Consider the following 14,554-nt stretch of genomic DNA (forward strand, 5'->3'; position numbering starts at 1 on the left):
AATTTAGCGGTCCACAATTTAGGAAGATAGGAATGAAGAAGAAAAGGAGATCAAATGTGTGTGTGTCAAGCCCCCCCTGGCTCGACATACAAGAGGGGGGAAGATGAAGAACAGCATGGTGGAAAACCAGCACCAGGCTTGGTGGTGCGTTTGGGCCGCCAAACAGCTGATGGGCGGTTCCAGAAGGCATGGGAAGCCGTGCCTGCACGGAAGGAGTTTGAGTTTGATCCGCCAAGCAGCTGACGGGTGGTGAACCGCCGGATAGCTGATGGGTGGCAAACTGGAGAGTGCGCTGTCGGGGCGGGGCGTCCCCAGAAGAAACCACATTCATGCGGACAAACTGGCATGTGGACAAACTGGATCAGCTGCTTCCTCTAATTACTGCCGGGTGCTGATTGGGTGATAGGAGAGTGGGGATGTGGGATGATTGATGGGTGGGGTTGTGGTTTGTTGGGCAGGGGTGCAGTTGCTAGCTAATTGGGTGGAGGGTGGGGTAGCATTAGCACAAATGTATTTAAACAGCACTGGGAGGCAATTGCTCCCAGCACAAACTTTGCATAGCAATGAGCCTTGTTACTGTAGGTCTCTGCTGATGCCAACATTTGCCTTAAAGTAAACCGCTGCTGCCTGAGTCGAGTTGTTTTCGTGTCCTTCTTTACTCAAGGTCCCAGTAGGATTGTTGAGAGTGTGAATATAATACAAGTGAAATATCTTCCAACCCAGAGATCTAAGATGCTTCATAGTGAAAATGAAGGAATTTCATAAATAATCTGACTAGCAGTTTCTTGAACTTGTCAATATATTGGTGCAAAATCAAAACATGCATCTATTCAAAAGGATTGGAGTTTTGATCACATGGTCATAGGTATTATCTTGACTTTTTAAAACTCCCCAACAGATACTTTTAATCTCCAATATATATTTTAAGACTGTAAAACATGTAGAGTGTTGCTTTACAATCTCCTCAGCTACTGAGCTTTATATTTTCAGTAAGACTTTTTGGCTTTGTATTTTCAAGTTATCTTGACCGCCCCTCTAGAAACTGTTACAGTACATGAATCGAGCAGGATCTTGAAAAGTAACAGGCTAATAGTGCTAGCCTTTCAAAGCATTTAGAAATATTTTTAATAGCAACCAGTTTATTTATAGCTCTGAGCAAAACCTTGAATAATAGCATCTTGGAGTATGAGTCTACTTTGTGTTCACAAAAGAGGTTGACTGATGGAAATGTGCACATCTGGACATCACATTTTATTCTAACCAAACCATCTCTTCAGTACATGCGCGCGCGCACACACACACACACACACATACATACACACACAGAGGGAACATGTTGTCCTGAGCATTTTCTCTGAAGAGAATTCATTCACAGAAGTCTCTCTCAAAGGTGTGATTCATTCTCTTACAATGTGAATTTCAGTCTACTTACTTAGTAGCCTTCTCTTGCATAATGTAACTGCATGCCACTTCACAAATTATAATTATTAAAAAATATATAATTTTTAAAAGTTCAATTAGCATTATGAAATTAATATAACTCTAAATTTATCATTCAAGCCCAACATTAGTTGAAGTGCAGTTGAACACTAAACTTTATCAGACATAATAACTAATGAATTAAAAAGAAATATTACTAATTCTTTTTTTTTATTGAAAATTTTTAAAAGTTTTTACAAATAAGAAAAAAGAACAAAAAAAAACACAAAACAACCCTCACCCAACCCCTCCCAAACCACCCCCCTATCCCCCCCCCCGAGCTTCCCAGAACTGAATATAGGCTTAAATAAAATTTTAAAAACCTAAACAAATTTTAACAACTTATAAAATAGTTAATAATAAAATATATATGACATAAACATTAAAAAGAAAAAATACTTAAAAAGAGAAAGAAAAAAAGAAGAAATATTACTAATTCTTATTAAAAGACAGAACAATGGCTAACCATAATGTTTTGAATTTACAAAATATTCTGCAACAGTCTTATGCTTTTTATTTACCTATGGTTATTCCATACTATGTACATTTATTCAATGATGGTTTTAAAAGTATAACGTCCCTCTGTCATTCCTTATTTGTTGGCCATTCTGAATGTTTTACACTGAAACACATGAATAGATAAAATCTCAAAAATTCTCACTGTTTAAATATTAGTATAGCTGTTTAAAATGCTTGCAAGTATGCCAGAGCAAGAAATAATTATCCTCCCTGCCACTACCCACCTTAAACAAGTCAGTGATTTTCAGAGAAATCTTAGCACTTTTGATATTAATGGCTTTATGCGAGAACAGAGAATATATTTAAATTCTAAAATGTCTGTGTGACCCATTAATTAAAAAAAAAAGTATTCACTCATGAAACACGGATCGGGAGGTCAGTGCCCAGTGGCCACCTCCACATTCAGGTTATATTTACTCTAGAGATCACAGGGAAATGTGAGAAACTGTCTCCAGATGTGTTTACCATGCATCAAAGGCTATCTCTGATTGCAATGGGAAAGGAGACTCCCCCCCCCCCCAGGAATTCTACCTCCCACTTGCAGGGTTTGTAGATCTGGCAAAGATCAGATTTAGGAGACAAATAGAGACTGCAGGTAAACAGTTGGTACCAATCCATCTCCTGGGTTGTGCTGGCAAATACCTTCCATTGGATGAGCATCTGCAGTGGATACCCACCAAGAATGCGGACTGGATGGATAAGGTTTCATAGATGAAATCAGCTAATATATATGGTCAATTCAGAATGTGTGCTGTGGTCAGTTCAGAATGTGTGCTGTGGTCTTCTCTGAATTCTCTGAGACCGCAGCTGAAGAGAGAAATCAGGCAATCAACCCAAAGAACCAGGATGGTCATCTTATACCTATAGCAGCATCAGGCAACAATGACTCTGAGTAGATCAGACCTGAATGAGTTAATTGGGGTCAGATTTTGGCAGGCACACAGCTGGGTTGAACAAGGGGAATCCACATATTTCCCTGAAGCAGACAGCAAGGCCACTAATAAAGGCATGCCAGCATATGGTGTCATATACGAACAGTTTCCAGGCTCTTGTCCCTCTGTTGAAAAACAAAAATAACAGCAGCGTCTCTGATTTTGCATCTGCATTCTTATTCCTCCTTGTGCTGTATTTAGACAAGCTCATGGAAATTTGTAGGGCTTGGACTAGACTTTTACAGACCAGAGATTCTGCTCTGCCTCTGCCTCTCTTCTGCTGGCAGATCACCAACTGTTCAAGTTACAAGACAAGTTATGTTCTCTGTGAACCTCTAAAGCTTAATTGCCTTAGTAATTGGATAATTACACAATTCCTGAGTAATACAGTATCAGAAGGTTTGTGTCATGGCAATAAAATGTTTCAAATGTGTATCTGTCTGGCTTTCGGTTTTGGCAAAATGGCACGGGGTGATATGCCAAGTGAATGAATGGGTAAGTTCTCACGTTCTCCACACTTGTTTGTGTCATATTTGCTCTCAGAACCCTAAGAGGTTCAAAACTCAGTTGCCTATGGCTGATTGAAGACGTTTCTCAGAGATACGATTTTCTCCTCTCCCGTTTCAATAAATGTTGTCAGAAGCTGAGCAGGATAAGTGAACTGCTGCCCATCAGCACTGCTTTCTCCTGACTCTGATTCTGCTGGTCAGACATAAGTACTGCTCCCCTTTGGACGTGACTGTCTGGGCTTCTTTCAGTTCAGAAGCTGAACATGTAATTCCATCATCATTACAAACCTAAAAGGAAATAAGCTACATTAAGGCAAAGTGGCAGGAAGCAACAAAATATTATGTGGACCTTGCTTGCTTACAATACTTCCTTTTCTATAGCCAATAAAACAGAGGTACCTAACTTTTGGGGCACCAGAGACTGGTTCCATGGAGAAAGGTTTTTCCGCAGACTGAAGAGTGCATGGTTTTGTATGCTGTCTGCATCCCACGGATGTGGCTTTGCTTGTTTGTGCGGTTGTTGGCATGCCAGGGACCGGTACTGATCCACAAACTGGGGGTTGGGGACCCCTGCAATAAAACATGTGTATAGATTTTAGGAAGCTTTTCTGGAGAGTATATTTGGTCCAAGAGGACAGGATTGATTCTACTTATGCTTTAACTGACTGTATCATTCACTAATGTGCTAGATCAGTGGTTCTCAACCTGTGGGTCGGGACCCCATTTGGGGTCGAATGACCATTTCATGGGGGTCGCCAAACCACGCTGTCCGCCATTTTTTTCCCTTTTCCCTAGCTGTCCTACTCCCTCTTATTGGTGGCCACACCCACTTCGGGGTCACCACAACATGGGGAACTGTATTATGGGATCACGGAATTAGAAAGGTTGAGAACCACTGTGCTAGATGTTTGAATAATCCCTTATGTAATCCCTCTTGCTTCCATTTTTGTCTCTTTTTACATAAGTCATATGGCACAATGATTTATTTTCTGACAGACTTCCCCTGTCTTGCTTCCCAGAGACTTGTATGTTTGCTTGTGTATTTGTCTAATGTGCCTGTTTTGATTTCTAAATAACTGTGTGGGAGAGGCGTATAAGAGACTTACTTTGCAGATGGTTTTGAATCACTTCAGTTGTGCAATCTATCATTAAGAGTTTGGTTTTAATTTCAGATTAAATATTTCATGCCAAGTAGCAGCTACAGATATGGGTATGGCTTCCCACATTAGTATTCTACTTTTGTGGGAAATGTTTTTTTTTTTTTTGGGAGGGAGTTTTGAGTATGAGAGTTTGCCTACACACTTAAAAAAACAGATCTAGGATTAATTTTTACTATTATGATTCTTCTGGTGGTAGAAACCAGCATTAACCCTCATGCATAGGGCAAGTAATTCAAGTATAGAGTTGGTTAGCTTATGCTTTTACCCTGATCCTGTAGAAACATCTAAAGAACTGCAAATGCTTTGTGCTTTGCCAGTTGCCTTGCATCTCTGACTATTTGGCTGAGCATGTTATGTGTTGATGTGTTATAATTACTGGAATGGATGATTGTGCCTCTTATCTATTTTGCCTTATAGAGGCATTTTGAAGCTCCTGATCTCAACATAGATATTAAAACTTTTTTCTTTAAGGAAAAGAATCTCCATTTTTTAATTTATATTAATAAATTTTTATATAAAATGTATATATAAAATAAAATTAATAAATGGATACACACACACACACACCACCACCACAGCTCATATATATATATATATATATATATATATATATATATATATATATATATATATATATATACATATCATAACATATACATACATATATACATACATACATACACACACACACACACACACAGGTAGGTAGGTAGGTAGGTAGGTAGGTAGGTAGGTAGGTAGGTAGATAGATAGATAGATAGATAGATAGATAGATAGATAGATAGATAGATAGATAGATTGATTCTCCATAAGAAAGGTCAAAAACAGCTCACAGCAGAAATAAGGTTATTTTTTCTAAAAAAGGAAACATTATATTAGTGCAGATAAATGATAAGAGAAAGGATAACCATTCCAAGCTAAGGTAAATTAAAAGACCAGGGAAGATAGGGGATATTTGCCTGATACTAGAAAGACATGTAGGTGGTCTCCAAATTAGCATATCTCTGGAATTAAATAGCCTGGACTCCATCACCCAAGAGCTGTTTCTTTTTATCAATACATCATCTGTTTATCAGAGGTTCTTTTGCTTCCAGAAATTGCTGGGTCTTGATAAGTATATAAGAAAAAAAATGATTCTGCAGCTATCCAGCCCATAATTATGATGGCCACCCTGAAGTGGACCCCAGAATAGGCTGTAGTGTGATGAAATCAGATTTTCTATTAAATATTGTGTTTCAGCCTTATTTCTGGACTATTTTCATGTCCAGAACATGAGCAGAATTATCCTTTGTATTGTTCTTAGACAGTATCTTGGCAGAACTTTAGACTCAAAGGAATTTGAATAGCTATTTCTATTACATGTGTATGGAAACTATCTTCAGTTCTGAATGGGACAAAAGTGGGCCTACAAAGTAAAAACAGAATAGGTTAACTATTTGAGAAGGAAATAGGGGAAAACTATAATTTTCAGATAGGACTCACAGAATTATAAATTCAAAACATTTCTTCTGGTAGTCACATCATTAGATGTGGAAGAGTGGATTTGGCTATTTTACTAGAATGTTCTGGCTCTGCTTTTGCCGCTATCAATAGAGATATGTGTAAATAAGCTAACATATTACAAAATATCTTAAATCTCAGTGCCTGAAATCTAAAAGAAGAATCAATCTTTATAATTTTGTCTAGTAGATAAGACATCAGACTAGAAACTAGGAGAGGCTGAGTTCTATTCCCACCTTGGGGATGAAAGCCGCCTGGGTGACTTTGGACCTGCCAACCCAGCCTACTTCACAAGGTTGTTGTGGGAAAAATAGGAGGAGGAAGGAGTACTACGTATGTTTGCGACCTTTTATTATAAAAACAATAAAGATGTGATAAAATTAAATGAATAATTACTGCAGAGTTGAAATTCCTTAATGTTTCAGGAAGTAGGATGGGTATTAAAGTACTTGTGGTTTCAGTATTTAATAATAATAATAATAATAATAATAATAATAATAATAATAATAATAATAATGTTGGAAGGGACCTTGGAGGTCATCTAGTCCCATACCAATGTATGTTATAGAAAAAAAAATCTATCTTCTTCCAGCCTCTTCCCTAAATCCGTGAGAAAATTGTATGTAGTGAGCTCTTCTGATATTTAAACATCAGGAATCATTTAGAAGTTTGTCTGCCTACTCATTCCATCTAATGATTATGTAATTTTTCTTGTGACTGTTTGGGAAACAGATTCCTCTGCTATGTAGCCAGAATTTTTTACTTAGATCCACACCCAGAACTATCCTTTCAAACTTCCTTCAGATTCTTAGAAACAGAAATATATATTCATCCTAATAAGGCATGTGTTTGTCTAAACAGTGAGGTTGTTAGTATAATTATAGGACTAAAGTGTTTTTTTTTAATGGACTAGATATGTAGCACTGATAACAATATAATTGAGCCTGGGGGAATTAAATATGCATGTAATGAAGAAGGCAGCACAGAGAAACTTGTCATAATTAGGTGCTCATTCTGAGAAAGGCTCTAGAGTATTGCCAGTGGGTGAAGAATGTTACTTATCTAAATTTAGAAAAAAAAGGTGGTTGCACTGAAGTCAGTTATGCTCCAATATATCCAGAGGTTTAAATTATATAAACCATGCTATTCAGTTTTGATTAAGGATATTCTAAACCAGAAGCCACCTTCTTCCTCAGCCTAGTAAACCTTGAGAAGATGAAAGAATAATATAATTCCACTGTGAATGTATCAGTGGCCAATCATTCTTTTGGTATCACATTATTACAGATCTCATGATAACACCACTTTCCACAGTTAGCAAGAAGTTGAATATACAACTTCCCCCCTCACCACCACCAGTGATCTATCACAATCCATTCATACCTGTTCTCCCAGGTTTCAAACAGACATTTTTCACAATATACCACTACCAACCACAGGGATTCAAATGTTTAGTGTCCATATACTATTCCATGTGGTGGCCCATCCCATAAGTCTAGGAACATGCAAAGGAACATACGAAGTGCTTCAAAAAATGACAAAAACACAGTAGGCTATTTGAAATATCTTCTAAGAGCCAGAATGGTTAATACAGGTAATCCTTGACTTAAAATCATAGTTAATCAAACCCAATTTTCCAAACTTTTTTGTAGTGAGTGTTAAGTGAATGTGGTGATCATAAAGCAAACACAGTGGCTATTAAGAAAATCCAATTATCCAGTGGGAGTTTTTTGCTGGCAACTGGAAAAAGCAGTAAAAAACAATGTCAAAAATTATGGTCCAATGACTTTGGACACTAAGCAGATGCAAAGGTGAACAGGTTGCCAAGCTTCCAAAATGCAATCACTTAACTTGGGGAGAGTTTCACAGCCACAGAAACTTTGAACTCAGATTGTACCTTTGAAGGGAGCGGGGAGTTGTCATAACTATGAACAGTCGCTAACTGACTGGTTGTAAGCCAAGGATTATCTGTAGTTGCAGGTTGGGCGATTCAAGTTCAAGTCCATCCTGTGGCATGAAAGCTTTGGACTAGTTACTCTCTCTTGATCTAATTCACCTCACAGGAATATTGATGGGAGGACAAAATGAAGGGAGACCAGTTAAAAGCTGCCTTTAATTCCTGGACAAAGATGGGACAACTTAGGTATTAATCACTTCCTCTAAGTCTGCTTAAGGCCCTTTAAGGCACAACAGTGCTGTTGTGAATAAAGAAATGGGTGATTAACATGGGATTGGAGCTAGCACATAGTACTCTATTCAGCTATTCTAATGTTTGAGAGCAGAATCATAAAAAACACTGAATTTTGATGAGTCCTAAATTCTGGTTACAGTTGCTTAAAGACAGCTAGCTACTAATGAGGTGCTTGCTCATGTCCACCATCTGTCCTTGAATTCTAGCCACAAATTCTCTGTGACTTACACTATCCATTCATTTTTTTATTAAGGCTGACAAGTCTGTGGTTTTCATATTTTCTGGATTTCTTGCTTGGCTCCTATTCTGTCACTATTACACAGCCAGGATCTCAGGGCATGGATTAATTTAGTTGACTATAATAAGTTTATAACCCACATTGAAAGTTCATACGTAGGCTTTTTGTAGTAACCACAGTACAAAGAAAAAAGCCAGCATATGAGCTATTCAGCCCACAATTTGGAAAATATTCACTCGATCTTAACAGTGCTGGGGCTTCCCATAAACCACCAACATAGAATTACTCTTTTGTTACTAAGATTAGGCTGTTGTGTAGCAAAAGCAAACAGTAGCTTCAAATAATACTGTGGATCCGGCTAAGCTATTAAGAAGAGGATGTTTACTTTTTCCATGTTTTACATGCTGGAAGTGATCACCTATTCTGCACATATTCTATTGAATTTATCTTTGAATCTTTTATATTATACAGATCTAAGTTCTTATAAGCAAATGTTTGGGTTGACACCAATCAAAAATGTATTTAAAGAATTAGACTAGTGAAATATCTGGAAATTCAGAAATATTTTACATTATCACCATCAATACTGGAAGGAGCTGAATTTGTTTCATGCAGACAAGAATGGATTTTGAAACATGCTGGATTATGAAGTTAATGTATTTGTTATGGTTTTTGTTTCATTCTCAAAGACGTTCTCCTGCTTTTTATAGTAACATAGTAATAGTAACATTTGGTCTAAAATGTTTATTTTTATTTCTGTTTACTGCATTAGGGATTCCTTGTTTAGCCCTCTTCAAGCACATACAAACAGTTTTTGTTTCCATCAAGATGCATTTTCTTGATGCAGATCCCCAGGAAAATAAAAGATTCACGAAGAGAATATCAATTCCTGACCAGAAAATTAATCGAAAAAGGAATGAATTTTAGATGGGCTGATTCCGGAAGGGATTTTAATTAATTGGGACATGAAAAGATACAGATTGGACACTGTAGTCAAGGCAATGGAATTTTATGAGAAATACAAAGCATTTTTGGAAGGGGAAAGTCCGGAATTTCATGCAGAGAGAGAAACAAAGAAACAAGAAGAGGCAGCAATAGAAGCAGCAGCCAAACCAAGAGAAGAGGAAGAAACAAAACCAAAAAAAAAAAAAAAACCCCACAAATACAGAAGAAGGGGCAAAATCAAGAGAACAGAGACAGATAAGAACAATTAGAAGAATAAAACCTAAATATAATTGAAGGAGATGGAGAAGGAAAATGGGATTTTTTAATGAACATAAACAGATTGAACACCCCTACAAAAATAAAAAAAATTGTACACGACTACAAAAACTAAAAATGTATATAATTTGTCTCCAAGATACACATATTAAGAGACAACATGATAAACTGTTGGAACAACCGAAAATTGGGAAACTCCACTTCACATTAGCGCAACAAAAAAAAGAGGAATAGCTTTATATATTAAAGAAACAATGAATCCCAAAAAAATCTATGCAGATGAAGAGGGAAGAATATTAATGGTGGAAATAATGATAAATCAAAAACAGATACTGATGGTAACAATATAAGCACCCAATAACAAACAAGGAGAATTCTATTAAAAATTACATAAAAAATAGTGGAATTGGAATATCAAAATATTTGCTAAATGGGAGACTTTAATGCAATGTACACGGGAAGCTGGATTACAGAAGCAGTAAAATAGGGGGGAAAGGAAGAATATACTACCTAAAACTTTCTTTAAAATGGCAGAAGAAATCTGTATGTAGGATATATGGAGAGGAAAGAATCCCAAAAACCCACAATATACATTTTACTCAAACAGCCATAAATCATGCTCCAGAATTGATATGATATGGATATCTCCTGAATTAAGCATGATTATACAAGAAATTGAGATAGAAACCAATATATGGGCAGACCACAATCCAATAAAGATAACCTGGAGAGGAGGTAAGAAAAAATTAAGATGGTCTCTGAACCAATCTTTATTGAAAGAGAAAGAATTTATACAAATATCAACAAAGGAAATGGAGTTTTTCTTTAAAATAAACAAAAAAGAAGAGACAGACATCTCTTCAAAATGTGTGGGATATGGCTAAAGCATACTTTAGAGGGCTGACTACAACCTATATGGCAAAAAAGAGCAAAGAAAAAAAGCAACAATAAATGAAGTTAAAGGAGGAATTTATGAAATTAGAATTAGATCTACAAAGAGATCCACAAAAGAAAACACTTTAAAAACAAATGGAAATAATAAAACATAAATTAAACTTAGCTGACGCTGAAAAAATGGCCCAACAAATTAAAAGGGCAAAAGAAAATTTCTTTGAAAATGCTAACAAACTGGGTAGGTGGTTAGCATACAAACTTGAAAAAAGAAAGAGAGAAAAAATTGATAAATAAACTGCAAGACTCAAAAGACGATTTACAGTTCCAAAATGACATAATTAAAAAAATAATCAAAGATTTTTATGGGACACTTTATGACACAGAAGAAACTTCTCAAGAAAAAATAAAGTAATACATAAAAAAGCTGATTTACCAAAAATTCCAGAAAACATACAAAATAAGCTAAATGAAAAAATATCAATGATGGAGGTAATAGAGGCTATAAAAAGGCAAAAAAATGATAAGACTCCAAGTCCAGATGGGCTATCTGCAGAGTTTTATAAATGTCTACAAGATATATTAAACCCACTAATGAAAGAACTGTATAATGAGGTACACTCAGAGGCTAAAATACCAAAAATGTGGATAGAAGCCAACATTACTTTAATACCCAAAGAAGATTCAAATTTGACACAGATAAAGAATTGTAGACTAATATCTCTATTAAATGTGGACTATAAAATTTTTGCTTCAATAATAGCAGAAAGATTAAAGAAATTTTTGATTGAATTTATACATACAGACCAAAATGGATTTTTACGTAAGAGACAAATAAAAAATAACTTAAGAATGATCTTAGATATTTTGGAATATTGTGAAATGCACTCAAGGAAGCAGATGGCGCTAATATTCCTAGATGCATAGAAGGCTTTTGATAAGTAAATTGGCAATTTATTATTCAACAACTAAATGAAAGGGATTTTGGAGAAAACTTTATAAATATAATTAAAACCATTTATCATAGACAAATAGCTAAAGTAATTGTAAATGGAGACTTTACAGAAAACTTTACTATTAAAAAAGGCACAAGACAAGGATGTCCATTATCCCCATTATTATTTACATTAACATTGGAGGTGCATTAGGCAAGACTCAGAAATTAAAGGACTGGAGATAAAGTATGAAAAATTACAAGCATTCACAGATGACTTGGTTTTTGTATTAGAAGAGCCACCTGAGACAAGCCTCAAGCCTATGAAAAAGATAGAAGAATTTGGAGAAGTGGCAGGATTGAAAATAAATAGAGAAAAGACCAAAGTGATAACTAAAAACCTTGTCGTTGTTAATTGCAAAGTCGTGTCCGACCCATTGTGACCCCATGGACAACGTTCCTCCAGGTCTTCCTGTCCTCTACCATCTTCTGGAGTCCATTTAAGTTCACACCTACTGCTTCAGTGACTCCATCCAGCCATCTCATTCTCTGTCGTCCCCTTCTTCTATTGCCCTCAATCTTTCCCAGCATTAGGCCCTTCTCCATTGAGTCCTTCCTTCTCATTAGGTGGCCAAAGTACTTGAGTTTCAACTTCAGGATCTGGCCTTCTAAAGAGCAGTTGGGGTTGATCTCTTCTAGGACTGACCGGTTTGAACGCCTTGCAGTCCAAGGGACTCGCAGGAGTCTTCTCCAGCACCATAGTTCAAAGGCCTCAATTCTTTGGCGCTCAGCCTTTCTTATGGTCCAACTTTCACAGCCATACCTTGCAACTGGGAAAACCATGGCCTGGACTATACGCACTTTTGTTGGCAGGGTGATGTCTCTGCTTTTTAGTATGCTGTCTAGATTTGCCATAGCTTTCCTCCCCAGGAGCAAGCGTCTTTTAATTTCTTGGCTGCAGTCCACATCTGAGGTGATCTTGGAGCCCAGAAAAATAAAATCTGTCACTACCTCCATTTCTTCCCCATCTATTTGCCAGGAATTGAGAGGGCCGGATGCCATGATTTTGGTTTTCTTAATGTTGAGTTTCAAGCCTACTTTTGCACTCTCCCTCTTCACCTGCATCAAGAGGCTCTTTAGTTCCTCTTCACTTTCTGCCATTAGAGTGGTATCATCTGCATATCTTAGGTTGTTGATATTTCTCCCGGCAATCTTAATTCCAACTTTTGATTCATCTAGCCCTGCCTTTCTCATGATGTGCTCTGCATATAAGTTAAATAGTCAGGGCGACAGTATACAGCCTTGCCGGACTCCTTTTCCAATTTTGAACCAATCAGTGGTTCCATGTCCAGTTCTCACTGTTGCTTCTTGACCCGCATATAGGTTTCTCAAGAGACAAATAAGATTGTCTGGTATTCCCATCTCTTTAAGAACTTGCCACAATTTGTTGTGATCCACACAATCAAAGGCTTTAGCATAGTCAATGAAGCAGAAGTAGATGTTTTTCTGGAACTCCCTAGCTTTCTCCATGATCCAGGGTATGTTGGCAATTTGATCTCTAGCTCCTCTGCCTCTTCGAAATCCTGCCTGTACTTCTGGTAGTTCTCGATCCACATAAGTGCTGGAGTCTAGCTTGTAGGATTTTAAGCATAACTTTACTAGCATGTGAAATAAACAAAAAAAAATCAACTGTCAGAAAAAAAAACCTTCAAATAGTTAAGAAAATCAAATACTTGGAGATATATTTAACAGCAAGATGTGCAACAATAAAAGAAGACAACTACGTAAAATTATTAAAACAAATAAAATAAGACTTGGAAAAATGGAAAAATCTACAATTTTCAATACTAGAGAGAATAGCAATGGTGAAGATGAATATTTTACCAAAACTACTCTTTTTATTTCAAACAATACCTATAAAACTGGGGGGAATTTTTTTGATGAATACATTGATTTTGAAATTTATTTGGCAAGGAAAAAAAAGCCAGAATTAGATTGAAAATGCTACAAGAAGCTAAAGAAAATGGAGGATTTGGGCTGCCAGATTGGGCTTTATATTATCAAGCATATGTAGTGCTTTTTTTGTAAAAAAAAAAAAAGGTGCCGGAACTCACACACATCATACAACCCGCCTTGCCAACCCTATAAGGCTCCATCCAAAAAAGGTGCCGGAACTCCGTTCTGGGCATTCTATGACAAAAAAAAGCCCTGAGTTTATGTATTAACTTGGTTAAAAGAATGGATAACTCTTAGACATAAAAGATTACTATACCTAGAGGGGCATGACCTACAACTCAAATGGCATGCCTTCTTATGGTATGGGTAGAATAAAATACATAGATACTTTCAAAACCACTACATAAGAAACATACTACTTCTAGAATGGAAAAAAGTAAAAGCAAAAATCTACATGAAAATACCTGGATGGCTTTCAACAATGGAAGCATTTGTTTACCCAAACTTAATTAACTATGAGAAAATTGTGTCCTATAAAGACATTTTGAATACTGAAGGGAAACTAAAACCCAGGCAAGAATTGGAAAAACAGGGCTTTGATCTATCATGGTGGCCATACATGCAAATTCAAACGAGATATGAAAAAGATGTTAAAACATCTGGATTTTATAAAGAACAGACAGAATTTGACCAGATATTATTGACATCAGATGAAAAATTGATTAAGAAACTGTATAAATATATGCTAAGTTTAAAGATAGAAGAGGAACAAGTTAAAGAAACAATGATAATATGGGCAAAAAACCTTGGGCATAACATAGAGTTAGAAAACTGGCAAAGCCTTTGGGAAAGAAATTCTAAAATAACAAAGGTGGTGACCTACAAAGAAAACCTATACAAAATGTTCTACAGATGGCACTTAGCACCTGTAAGGTTAGCGAAAATATTTAAAAATATGTCTAGCATTTGTTGAAAATGTAGACAAAAACCAGGCACATATTATCATGTTTGGTGGACATGCCCT

General features: G+C 36.4%; 1 long non-coding RNA gene across 1 annotated transcript in view; it reads right to left on the bottom strand.

Moving 5' to 3' along the window:
* Window positions 1-1,808: 1,808 nt before the first annotated feature.
* LOC120306477 overlaps window positions 1,809-14,554 on the bottom strand; it is a 31,639-nt gene continuing 18,893 nt past the window's right edge. The window contains exons 2-3 of the long non-coding RNA XR_005556303.1: window positions 3,839-4,009; window positions 1,809-3,727 (exon numbers count right to left, since the gene is read on the bottom strand). This is a non-coding gene — a long non-coding RNA (uncharacterized LOC120306477). The remainder of the gene's footprint in view (window positions 3,728-3,838; window positions 4,010-14,554) is intronic.

This window comes from Crotalus tigris, unplaced genomic scaffold, assembly GCF_016545835.1.
Source record: "Crotalus tigris isolate CLP2741 ecotype Arizona unplaced genomic scaffold, ASM1654583v1 scf7180000017739.2905288, whole genome shotgun sequence".
NCBI lineage: Eukaryota > Metazoa > Chordata > Lepidosauria > Squamata > Viperidae > Crotalus > Crotalus tigris.